Source organism: Gadus morhua, chromosome 14 (assembly GCF_902167405.1).
Source record: "Gadus morhua chromosome 14, gadMor3.0, whole genome shotgun sequence".
NCBI classification, from domain to species: domain Eukaryota; kingdom Metazoa; phylum Chordata; class Actinopteri; order Gadiformes; family Gadidae; genus Gadus; species Gadus morhua.
In genome coordinates this window covers 8,085,780-8,099,429 of record NC_044061.1, presented here as the reverse complement: position 1 = coordinate 8,099,429, position 13,650 = coordinate 8,085,780, and the positions used below count along the sequence as shown (strand labels likewise).

At 41.8% G+C, this 13,650-nt stretch overlaps 1 protein-coding gene across 1 annotated transcript in view; it reads left to right on the top strand.

Moving 5' to 3' along the window:
* znf536 (zinc finger protein 536) overlaps nucleotides 1-3,529 on the top strand; it is a gene marked incomplete in the record, with an annotated part of 69,463 nt that extends 65,934 nt beyond the window's left edge. The window contains 1 exon segment of the mRNA XM_030377741.1: nucleotides 3,430-3,529.
* Nucleotides 3,530-13,650: the final 10,121 nt, after the last annotated feature.

Genomic DNA, 13,650 nt, shown 5'->3' with positions numbered 1-13,650 from the left:
GTGTGTGTGTGTGTGTGTGTGTGTTTGTGTGCGGAGGGAAGGGGGGCTAGAAGGGGAAGGGTGCAGCAGGGGGATGTGGATTTTTCGACTCTTTTGTGCGAAATCACAGGGAAATGGTAACTATAAACATCCTGTATTCATTAAAACCGTCTAAAAATATGATTTTGCTTGTCTGCGTGTGTGTTTGTCTGTGTGTTTTATTTTTTTTGGAGGGGGGGGGGGGGTTGATGTTCTCACTTTCTTGCCAGTCCCTCCCTGCTGCTTATATTTACTGTATATATATTAAACACACACTTACATCCGGTATATATATATATATATATATATATATATATATATACTAGACATTATACAATGAGACGGGTAGTCCACAATGGAATGTCAAAAATTCCCGGTGGCCTTCTGGTGGGATAATAAAGAGGTTATATCGGACACATCTCAGAGCGAAGCCCTTCCATTACAGTTAACATGCACTTAATGATAGTACTTCTATAGCAAGTTCTCAGTGCTAAATCTATTCGGTATACCACTTTAGATTATATATAGTCTCTCTCGATGTAAGTGATGAAAAACGATAGACATACTTTTGAAGAGTTGCTGTCGAGGGCAGACAGCAATGTACGGGACTATCTAGGGTAAACTCAGTTCAGCTTACAGAGAAACACGTATTATCTGAATAATAAACTCACGGAAAATTACCTCAAACAGAAGTATGGTTAAAGCATTAGGCAGTCCAACATTCAACAAAATGCATATTTCTTTATTAATTCAAACTTACGCACACACACACACACACACACACACACACACACACACACACACACACACACACACACACACACACACACACACACACACCACACACACACAAAATCACAGACTGCTGCTGATGTCAGGTGAAACCTTTGGGACCATCTCGGCAATTTGTGGCTTGGCACAATCACCCACCCACACACACGTGCACACACACACACACACACACACACACACACACACACACACACACACACACACACACACACACACACACACACACATACACAAACACAAACACACACAACACTCACACACACACAAACACACATATGGCATGGCAGGGCAGTCACCCTGACACATGTTTAGGGTATGGTGACAGGCCATTGTACCATCCTACATGCCATTTATCCATTCTGTTAAGCATGACACGTGTATTACCAGTGGATGGATCTTGGTGCTAAGTGTCCTCTCGCCATATGTTTTCTCTTCTCCAAGCCCTTCTCTCTGACAGCCGCCCTAATTTACAACTGTCATACCGCCATTGTCCAGATGAGGGCGCGAGTATACTGAATACAAATTCACACGCGCGGGTACTTCAGAGTTGCTTTATGCGAATAAAACCCACAGTTGCTATCTACGGCTAAGAACGGTCAATACTTTGATTTGTATCTTATTTAAAACCATAGGACGACACCCTGGCAGTAAACCGTTGTGTAGTACAGGTTAAAAAGAGGTAGGCTTAAACGTTGCATTCAAGGTGATAAATGAATGCCAAGCAGGTTCCATGTGTCTGTGAGGTGCATCTGCTGTCTGCCCGGATGGGAAATTAAAAACGAGAGAGAGTGAAAGTTATGCTAAATCTATAAAGTTGGCCAGGAAATCTCTCCCACTTCGCAGCGGCAGTTGTTTGGGAAAGGAGTGCCATGCTTTAAATAATAACATTCCAGGTGGCTTAGTTAATGAACAGTGAAAATCAAATATGGGCGCCTAATCTGGAGCTCGTTACAGAACTTTATTTTTACAGGGAAGTCAAAGGCAGGTAGTGCCGTTTGGGGATATATAGATGAGTCACGTTTTAATGCTGCCGGCAGACAAGGTTAAACTATGTTTAACCTTCATTTTTTATCTATTCTCTTAAATGATAATAACAACAATAATAGAAGACTAATACCAATGACAATTATTGATCCAAAAAAAGCATGCATCATGTTCTTGTTATCGACTTTATGCTTTACTGATTTTTACATTATTTTAATTGTAATTACATATTTTGCTTTCAGTCAAATGTTTGTAAAAAGCCAATTCGCAAAACCCTTCCAGTCCGTTAGCTAGTGTTAGTTTTTCACTGGCTTAGTGTGCCATCTTGTGGCCACATTTCGATATGTCACTTCTCTTGCCTTGCTGAATGTATTTGAAATGTACATTGCAAGTGTAAGTGGTGGATGGGTCACCTCACTCTAAGCATTGAGGATAATTGAACAGCACATAAAGGGATGGTAGGTTGCGTTCATTAGGCATATCCCCAAAAACATAATTTGTCTGGAAATCTAAAAACTATATTTATAACACTATTGGCAATTTACCATTCCTTTGTGGCACTTCCCTTTCATACTATTTTTGTCCTTGCCTTGTATTAGTGCACGTCTCAAATGCAATGCTTTAATCTAGTTTTGGCAGATTCATAAGAACACTCTTAGTGGAACATGACACACAAACGCCTTTGATGGCACTATATTGCAAAATAATTTCCTCAGAAGTTTCAGAGGGAATGAAAATATGCGTCAGGAACACTGGTTGTATTATTAAACGGCTTTTTGGTGGAGGGGAACGTAATTACAGATGAGCATTTCTTACTGTCTCACTGAGTCGTAAAACGTTTTTATTTTCCTTTTTATTGCAATTACTCTCTTCACTTCTCACTTACTCACTCTCAACACTTCAAAGCTGCTAAAAAACAAACACAGAATCTTTCATTTGAACGCCTTGAACGTTCCTAATGTGTTAATAAAAACGCTTATTGCAGACTTATCCGGGGAAGCATTTCATATAAATCATCAGTGTCCAGGGAGTTATAATGGAAAACAAGAGCCTAGCTTTAAAACACTATTTATATCAATATATTACTATGTACAATATTACTAATGCAAATAACTCCTGATTATTTCATGTCTTCTTATGGTCAAAAATCCTACAGTGGGCCTATGTCATGAAAATATCCATTACATAGGCCAAATATCCATGTGTACACATCTCATTACAATAGGTCAATTAATAACATGCTTTTAAAAATGAAGATAATACTACTAATATGTACTATTCATTTGTGACAGAAATGAATCAATGCATCAGGATGGGCTGTATGGCCTCTTCCTTCTATTGTTCCTTCTAACATCTATGTGTCTATCAACACAAACGGGCAGTAGGCTACTATGATTTGACTGACAATTGAAATGTCCAATGTATATAATTTACAACAAAACAAACTGATATCACATTTGCTTCCTAAGTACTTTTCACACTGACTTCCTTAGTTTTCTGTTTATTGTTAGTGCACATGATGCCTATGTCATTGCGTGAGTGTACAATATCCTGTTGTGTTTTGGGTGTGTGTGTGTGTGCGTGTGTTATGCTCGTTGGTGCTAATCATCCTCTTGTTTTCTGATTGGCTGTTTAGTTCATCTGTGGGCGGGAGAAGAGGACCAGAACATGCCCCATGACCCCGTGCTGTCCCTGGACCCCGGCCACCCTAACAACGACCTTAACAACCACGCTAACAACAACAACATCCGTAACCTAGGTGATCCCGAAGGTTTGGACGTCCGTGCTCTAAACAGGGACTAGATGAAACCTTCCACAGGATGATGATGATGATGACGACGATGATGATGACGATGATGCTGAAGACGACGGTGATGAGGAAGGAATTGAAGATGATGAGCAGCAGATGTACAATGATGAAGGAACACACTATATCAGAGACTTTATTTAAGCGGAAGAAAATGAAAAACATATATACTATTGGCAGATTTAGGAGAAGTCTTGGACATGTGAAGGAACATTTGGGATGGTTTGTCTCTTCTGGTGACAGACAGGGTGACTTGAAACAAGGAACTATGGACACTAAACAGAGTGACAACACCCACCCCCACCCCCCCCCCCCCCCCTTGATTAACCTCCTTTGGTAGGAATGCCCCCTATCTCTTCTTTATCTCTCTCTCTCTCTCTCTCTCTCTCCCTCTCACTCTCTCTCCGTTGTCTTTTCTCGGAAATGATGTTGTTTTTGTTTTGTTTTTTGATAAAGAAAAAAAAAACTACCTGTCTAGCTAACTTGCCCTACATTCTCTTAAACATTCCTTGATCTATAACCTCGTTTTTATTTTGAATTACTTTTTTGTTTTCTTTCATTAGGACTTAACTGTAGTGCTAATCACCTCTCAAATACAGTTTTTTGCCTGTACAAAAAAAAACGAAAAGAAAATGAAGACGTGGAAGAAGTGAAGTTTAACGGCATGGCCCATCAGACAAGCAATGCCCGAGATGCATTCTGCTGAAGAGTAACACAAAAAAAAAAAGCATCAAACCTCAAAGGCACGCTGTGTTGCTAGACTGTTGACAGAAGCCAAGCACACGTGACGGTCTGCCCGCAGTCACCTCACCCCCCCCCCCCCCCTTTCTTGGCGCGTTCAACGGTCAACGGAGAAAGACGCACACCATATTGTTGCATCGCCGTGTATCATGGTAAATGTGGACGATAGCAGAAACCATGTGACTTTAGCATGGCGTCGTAACGACAATCGACCACAATGCATTGCCAGAAGAGAGAATATAGGCACGGTGCAACTACAGCCTTCCCTATCGGTCCTCCCCCCCCCCCCCCCCAAATGATGGGGAAGTAGTGGGAGACAAGGGGTGCAGATGATGATGATGATGATTTTGAAAAAGGTGTAGATAATTGTGGCAAAAAGAATGTCTTTAAACTGCCCTAAATGTTAACTATCCTTTCCCCCTGACCCCTCACCCTCCTCAACGAGACCAACGACTGAAGAAGACCCCCCACCCACACCTCGCTTCTCCCTCTTTACTGTTTTGATTTTGTCATGTATGAGCAACACAATGTCTCAAGGTGCCCACTGTACATAGATACATACAGTACAGTATGACAATTGTTTTGGGTTGGATAACTCTTTTTTTTGTGTGTGAGGTGAAGCAAAAAAAAGAACAGCAGAAAGACTACAGTAGCTCAGCCGCATCGCGTTTCGTTTGTCGTCTTCTAAAGACGGACAAGATGGCTACCGCTGTCTCTTATCTATCTGCTGAGCCTCGACCACGCCCTCTGACATACCTACCGTTGGCCTCACCAGTCCCGTTGTCCCACGTGTTTGTAAAGATGACTAAAGAAGATGAAGAAAAAAAATAATAATGCCACCAGTAATTGTTGCACAGTGTTACTGACTACTGAAACATGGTTTGATGTATTTACTTTATGATGAAGAAAAAAGAACAAAAAAAAAAACACAAGAAAAAAGACTGTGTATAGCCTTAGATACCAGACATTTGTTATGGCTCTACAAAGCTATGTAGCTATGCTAGACAGTAGGAATTAGGGTTGGCTTTTATTTTGGATTTTATATTTTGTTTTCATTTTTTTTGTTTTTATATATGTATTGTACAATAATGCCTTCTCCATTTACTGAAAAAGACAGAAAAAAGACAATCTCATTTGCTGCAGACATATTTGCCCCAATATATATATAAATATACGTAGTCCACCAAGCATGGGGCACTTTCTCCCTGGTTTTACTTATTCTTGTTTTATTTTGTTTCAAAATTTTCGGGTTTATCAGAAGTATTTTGCACTGTGATAGTATTATAAATTCAACCCATACAGTACAAAAAACCCTAGCTAAACTAACTAACCTGAAGGTGTGTTTGTGTGTCCCTTGGCATTGTGAAATGTTTCTATGTAGTTCATTTTGTGAACCCAGAGAAGATTCTAATACGGTATGTACAGTGCAAATATAATAACCCCTTTTTTTTTGTTTTGTTTTTGGTAAAAACAACCTCTATACTGTATGTGGCTTTGAAAAACCAACTAAAAAAAATTTAAGAACAACAACAAAAAAAAACATTGTTACCCAAATCCTGATTTTTGTATACACCAACCTTGTATGTGACTTGCGAAGCAGGGACACAGATGGCTTTGGCCTGGTGACTTATCCCAGCACTCAGATTACAATTTAAGGATGATATGGTAATGCACCCAAACACACAAAACTACAATCTTGCACACGCAAACACAAACTAGACAAGCACACACACACACACACACACACACACACACACACACACACACACACACACACACACACACACACACACACACACACACACACACACACACACACACACACTTACACACACACGCACACACACACGCAGACATACTCACATACACAGGCACATAGACACACATAGTACAGCCTCTAATTTGTTTGTTTTTACTATCTCGACAAAAAAACAACATTGTTAAACCCTATTATAGTTTCACAATCACACAAAGAGAGGGGATTAAATAAAAAATACAAATAAAAAATGAAACAATATAGACTGTCAGATATATGAATAGGAACACGTTTTGTGGGTTGAGCTGTACCAGAGCTATTGTACCGAGATACAACAGTGCATTTGGTGATTAAGAAGGAGCCAATCATGTACCTTTGTGAGTGAGTGCGTGGACCAATCAGAAGACCGGCTCTGGATCCCTTGACTTTTGACCTATGGGTGATAATGGTAGCGCTGTGGAGACTCCCGCCTCACCCTGATTCCCCCGCCCCCTGGCTGTAATGAGCATTCCACCCCTCATGTTATGTACGGAAAAACCTGTCTTGTGAGCTCAACATTTTCTTTCCTCGTTTTGCTGTATCCTCCTGGCAGATGCTTCGTTTTGTAACTACTGAACTGTACTTATAATAAAAATAAAATGTATTCAAACTAAATGATTGACTGTCGACAAATGACTGCCCTTTTCTTTTCATTCATTGATTTCATTAATCTTCTTTTTTTTACTGACGGTAGACATCTCAAATGTTGAGTGTTAGCAGCATATCGTGTGTACATATTTTTTTTAGAAAGCTTTAACAGAAGTTATTATCTATGTGTGAGTTCAATGCCAAAGCTAGAGTGCCATTGGACTTTGCCAAGGTGAACAATTTAGTTAATTATATATTACATAACAAATGAAAATCTGCAAAAAATCTCCCCCAAAAAACGGATCCACACTAAAACAATAGGCAGATAAACATTTTCAGCAATGATTTATAAGTAGCTACCTTAGTAAGCTATTGCTACATAGCAAACATTAACATTAACAGCTGTTTACTTACCAGTTTAGAATAAACATAGTGAGTTCATCATCAAATTCAATTCCTTTACTAGCAAAGGGCTGTCTTCAGAGGTGGGAGGAAACACCCACGTTAACTCTTGTTTTGATTTAATTTATATCATTTATTTTCTTTGCTGCAATTGACAAGAGTATAGAATACACACTCTGGGCGGCGCTGTGGTCAACATGTTGAACTGAGGGAAAACTGGACGCTGCAGTGATGGGGACCTCTTGTGGTACGAAGTAGTATTACGAGACGTTATGGGTCAGGTCAAACTGGGCAAGCTGCTGCCTTAAAGGTTGGGTATGGAATTCTCCTTTTTGGCCATTTTTCCTAAATTACTTGAAATCCTTATCATAACCCACTTACAGCCACTGAGTTAGAAGTACTGACATGCAAATTAAACAAGTCAATCATCTGTGGAACGGGCAGGGCACGAAAAACTCCAGCCAATGATTTCCAGAACCACCGAGTTTTGGACAATAAGAAGGTCAATCAAACGGTCGTACTGCACTCCCCCTCCCCCGCTCTCCGCGCGTGACCCCTTCATGCACGTACTCAAAGCTCGTGACCCAGAGCAAGCTTCTGTTTCTTGTTATCCTGCGGTAGCTACTGGAGCTAGCTAACTAGCTAATGGCTCGCTCTCGCGTATCTGTGTTCGCGCTCCTGCATGATTGCGCGTCCATGTGAGTAAGGTCTCCCTGCAGCCTGTAGACATGGGGTGTGTTCGAAACCGCCTACTTGCTTGCTGCTTACTACCTACTAAATATTTGGCTTACTTCTCGAATCCTTAAATAATGATTGAGTAATCCCTTTGAGTAATCGACGTTCAGAAGACCGTCCTTACTTAACCACCTCAGATGACGTGAATCAAATGACGTGTCAATAACCTACCGACCGGGCGCCGTTAATAAACATTATGAATAAATATATAAACGTCACATTTAACGTCACAGTACACCTTCAACCTAAGGATTTGCCGTGATATGTTAAAACAATTGTTAAACAATTATTAAAAGCACGGCTGCTGCGGCTCCCCGTTTAGCGCCATTGCTTCCACTGTTCTTTTGAATAGACGCAGTGCATTCTGGGGCAGTTTAGTACGTCTAGTAAGCTAGCGATGCTTACTCAAAATCTTTCCGGAAGTAGAAGACATTCGGATACTACTCGCTTACCTAAACTCGCTTACTAAGTTCTCGCTTACTCAATTTGACGTCATAGTTAGCAGGAGTAGTAAGCAAGTACGCGGTTTCGAACACACCCATGGACATCCAACGTCCAAGTGCTGTCACGTGACGACAAGATGGCGGACGCGGTGAGACTCCTTAGCTGTGTCCCTATTGCTCTACGAATAGTCAAATCTCCTATCCTTTACTTAACCTTTGTGGAAAACGTCATCGGGTCAAGGAGAGATGAAAATGTGCTTCCTTTCTAACATAGGAAAAGACAGCGCTGTTTAAAATGAATTCGACTCCACTTTTCCATTATTTGATATCCATTATTATGAACTTTATTTTCTGCTCTTTTCTTCAAACAAACCAATAAAAAATAAAGAAATAAAGAAAAGACAAATATTATGTCTCCTCTATTTCGGACACTTTGCGCTTCCTCGGGATACCGAAGATAGGTGGTAGAGTTCCTCTTGATATCACTCTGCCCTCCTCCGTGAAATGAGCAAACCGTCTGCAATGACTGCACAAACACACACACACACACACACACACACACACACACACACACACACACACACACACACACACACACACAAATAGTTTTTGTAGGTCATTGTTACGGTTGTGTTAATATTGGAATTCACAGCACATCTGAGTCAGAAGAACTATACCCTTCAGTATGGAGATTCTCCAACAAAGTGGAGCACCACCACTTCCTAGTTGTGTTATGTCATGCTGTGGATGATAACAGTATATCAGTCAGAATTAACTTCCAAATACTGCAATGAGACTGTTTGTACTCGACTACATCATAATTTTGCATTAACTTTAGCCATTTCATTTTCGTATATTTTCCTTTATATATTTGTATGTATCTAGTATACTATTTGAAATTTGAAATAAGTTGCATGTAATTATAACTATTATTTAAAGAGTCTGCTATCGTGGATAAATACATTAGCTTAAGGCAGTGGCGTCCCTATGCTGTTTTATTCGGGGATAAAGCCTAGGATGCTATAGCCCCGAATATGATCTTTGGGAGAAAAATTAAAATATTCATAGACATTTATAAGTAGCCTAGTCTAGATAGACATAGTCCTTCTGGCAATAGAATAAACAACAACCTGTTTACCACCTCAAGTGTATTAACCTATCCTATCCCCAGTCAGATCTGTGCGCGTGTGTGCGTGTGCGTGCGTGTGTGTGTGTGTGTGTGTGTGTGTGTGTGTGTGTGTGTGTGTGTGTGTGTGTGTGTGTGTGTGTGTGTGCGCGTGTGCGTGTGCGTGTTAACGTGTGTGGTGGTAGGCGATGACTCCAGCTCGCCTGCCAGGTGGTTTTCTTAATTAGTTAATTGGTTGCATCTGGTGCGTTTCACTTAAAAGGGAACCGGACAGTACATTAGTTTGTGTACTGCTTTGTTGGTTAAAGACTTTTTGAAGTAAAGAGGAGCATCTCATCTGAACCTGATGTGAGTACAATTGTGTTGCAAAGCACAACTGACGTGACTTGTATGTTGAATATAAATCACTGATAATGTGTGAAGGAAATCAGGGATTGTGGTGGTTTAACTCTCATTTGAAATTTGTGGTTTAACTCTCATTTGACATTTGGACCATGAGTAAACTGTTCCTTCCTTCAAAGGTATATCATGGATATTTAACTGCAGTTCTGTGAGTATCCCAACTTAACCATGAAGCATAACTGCAAACTGTAAGTCATTAATTTCTCATTACTCTTGGGCACATTGATGTATTTTGGCTTCCTGGTGAGTTAACCTGTTAAATGAAGGTTGATCTGAGTTGTAAGGATGTTTTATTGGTTCATGGGTTACTTAGGAGTTTGGTTTATGTTGGTTTTAATGATTTGATAAACTGGTTACAGACTCCAAGTTATTGTTGTAAGCTGGAGTAATGGGTTGGGTTCTGATATCTTCAGTCTTCTTTCATTCTACTCTCCTGAGCTCTGCATCTTCATCACATCAGTGTTGCTTTACTAATGAGGTTGTGGTCTGAGTGAGCAGAGGTGCATACTGGGATACAGAGCTGTCTGAAGTCTACAGGTCTGTAGACACGCCCCCTCAGGGGAAACCGAGTGTTTGAGAAACGTTTGTGACGTCAGTTACATGGACTGGAATGTTCTTAAAGATGGAGACAGGGATTCAGAAAGAGAAAAACCAGGGGGAGATGAGGGGGCTCCTCATCTCAACGACTAAAACACAACTTCACTCTGACATAGAGAACCATGGAACACATTCAACAGTCCTCTCCAGGCATCGTGACTCCTCAGGAACAGTTTAATTTCCAAGAAGGTCTTATTTGGGGCCATCCCCATATGGATCCTGCTCCTCAAGAGCCACCCCCCTCCACTGGGTGGTCTTCTGAACAGATGACCTCCTTCCTGTCCGCAGGCTGACTAAAGCTGCAACGTTTGCATCTGTGAAGGCCCCGCTTTCAGGAAACCACTGGACTACAAAGACATGACTTCAGAGATGTTGAATCAACCTGGGACACATTTTTGGAGACGCCAAGCATAATCCATCACCAATGTGGGACGCCACTGAAGAATGTTGTACATAATTTACGTCTCTTCGAGACATTGGTTGTTCTGTTATGGGTGCCCTGGCAGGAGCGCTGGGGGGGGGGGGGGGGGGGGGGTGATGGAATGCTATTTGGCATCAGGGTTTTTACCCTGTATGATTGTTTGGACTTTTATGGCTCTGTGGTGTGTGTGTTTGGGTTTGACATGAGATGGAAGATTTTTGAGCATTGCTAGGGTTCTACTGTGTGTGTGTGTGTGTGTCTCCCACTCACACCTGGCATGGGGTTCTACGTGCCTGTCCTGGATTCTATGTGTGTGTGTGTGTGTCCGGCTTGCTTTGACAGCGATAATGTTCATACGGGGGTCTGTGTGATTGGCTTGGGATATTGGAATGGTCAACTAAATCATACCTGATGGACGGCCACACGTTTACTTAAGGGCCTCCAGTAGACATGAAGAGCCCTGAGCGACGCTCCGGAGCGATATCCAACACACTGGGCAGGAAGGAGAGTATCCAACTCAAGTGTAAAAGGATGCAAGCGGCGTGTTCAGATCAGTGACTTCAAACTAGGACTACACCAATCAGGATCAATGGAGGATGGACACCAAAAGGAATTCCACAAGGAGAGTCTGACGTTGGAAAGGGACCTAAATGGATATTCAAGATGACCTTCAGACCTGTAATGAGACGGCTCTTCCTACTTGGCTGGATTGATGGAGAGCCCTGTGGATCTTGTCTTGCTCTCAGTTGCACGTCTTCTCAGGCTGAACTGTATTTGTTTCGGACAGGACAAGTTGAACGATTGGTTCCCTTAAATCAGAACCAATCCGGGAACTCCAGCTAGTGCGCTCTTCGAGCTGAAGTTGTGCTCTTCAGCTGAGGAGGTAATGAAACCTTCACTGGGGCTTCAAGTTGTAAAGAGGAGAATGTTTCAAAGTGTTCCATGGTACTCTGAAGACCGTTGTTGTGTTCCACTGGCTGAGAGAAAGAACCCACACATCTTCCTCTTGGCCTTTCTCCTCTGAGAATCCTGGCGCCATCTTGAAGGATATTCCAGCTCATGTAACTGATGTCACGACAGATTCTCAAACACTTGGTTTCTCCTGAGGGGTGTGTCTATGGAACTGAAGACCTCAGACAGCACTGTATCCCAGCATGCATCTCTGCTCACTCAGACCACACCCCATGAGTAGGATGCAACACTAGTGATGGAGATGTAGAGTTCTATAAGTAACGAGGGAGCAGACTAAGGTGATTGGAACACAATGGAATGTCAAGTTTGTAAATCTATAAACAATGAAGATGGTTGCATAGTTCAGGATGTGGCTTATTTTTATTATGGACAGTCCTTTCACTCGGATGCCCACTTCTCACTGGAGCTGTACATGTGTTGGCTGGCTGGCATGATTTGCTGTTGGTGATGAGGCGGTCAGGGTGACGTTGCAGGGCTATGGTCGGCTCTCTGTGAGCTCAACGTTTAGATTTGCTCTGTATGGTTTGTACCCTGAATAATCTAGATAATTGTAAAATGTAGACACGGTTTTGTATTGAATGATTCTAGGATTTTAGTTTTAAAGTTGTCGTGGGACGTACATGGTAGTTTGTTTTCTTCGTATGGTTTTGAGTGATAACTTGTACACACTGGGTGCATAATAATGTGGAGGTACACTGAATAGTACTAATGACCAACAGCAACAAACAGATCTCCTCAAGGTAAGTCTGTTGGCTGTGTTTTAATGAAGACCATCGCTGGACTTCAGGATCTTCCTCCGTTCAGCTCAAGGTGAGGCGCTGGTTCTGTTTTTTTCTTTGGTTGGTTCCGGCCGGAATGTTCGGATTCCTGTCGGACGGTTTGTGCTTCCCGCCGTGGAAGGTTCTGAGTGCGGTCACTTGATTTAGTCCCAATGGTTAGCATAGAACGTTGTAGTCTTGACAACCATAAGAAACCACCTGGCAGTTAGTTGGACGGGAGTCCCCTGAGGGAATCTGGCGGAACGTTCTGGATTGTATTTGCGTAACCTCGAGCCGTTGCCAACGGAAACTATTTTTCAGTCGGTTTCCATCGGGAATTGTTGCCCCTATCTTAAACAACTTAAGTTTGATATTAAATACATACTGACACGTACGTCGTACAATATGTTGATTTCCGATGGTTGCGCCGTATTTTTAACCACGATGACGTGATGGGACTCTCACTGCGTACAAAACGGCATTCTACTTGCGGGCCCATTTTTGACATCAGGGAAGGCTGAAAATCATTTCAAGGAGGAAGATAATTTGACATTTCTTCAACGGAACCCAGCACCTGAATATGGCTGAGTATATTTGATTTTATATCGATGCTGCTTAGTGTTCTTTGTTACTTCAGCTTTTGTACGTTCTAAATATTTGCTGTCATTAATTGCTACAGAAGTTAAACCCTACCCAATGGAATGACGTTAAACAACGACTTTGGTGCAGAGTTACCATCTAGATAATATCAAAGCTAAAATAATGGCCGTCATTCCCACATGTTACAGTAGAAGATACTCTAGAACTGTACAAGGTTAAAAAGGTAACATGTAGTTTGTCCCAAGGTGTCTGCCTCCTCACCTAGAGTAAGACCTCCACCTCTTCACCCGGAGCCAGACCTCCACCTTCTGTCAGAAGTCCTCCAGAACAGGTCAGTGCTACGTGTGAGTAGTCTTCTCAGGTCAGTTTCAATGCATGGCCTGAACCACTTCTTTAAACTTGTGGACTGCTCTGTCTTCATTCCCAAAAACGAGATGCTCATGTCTGGTCTCAAGTCTTTTCTGGCCTT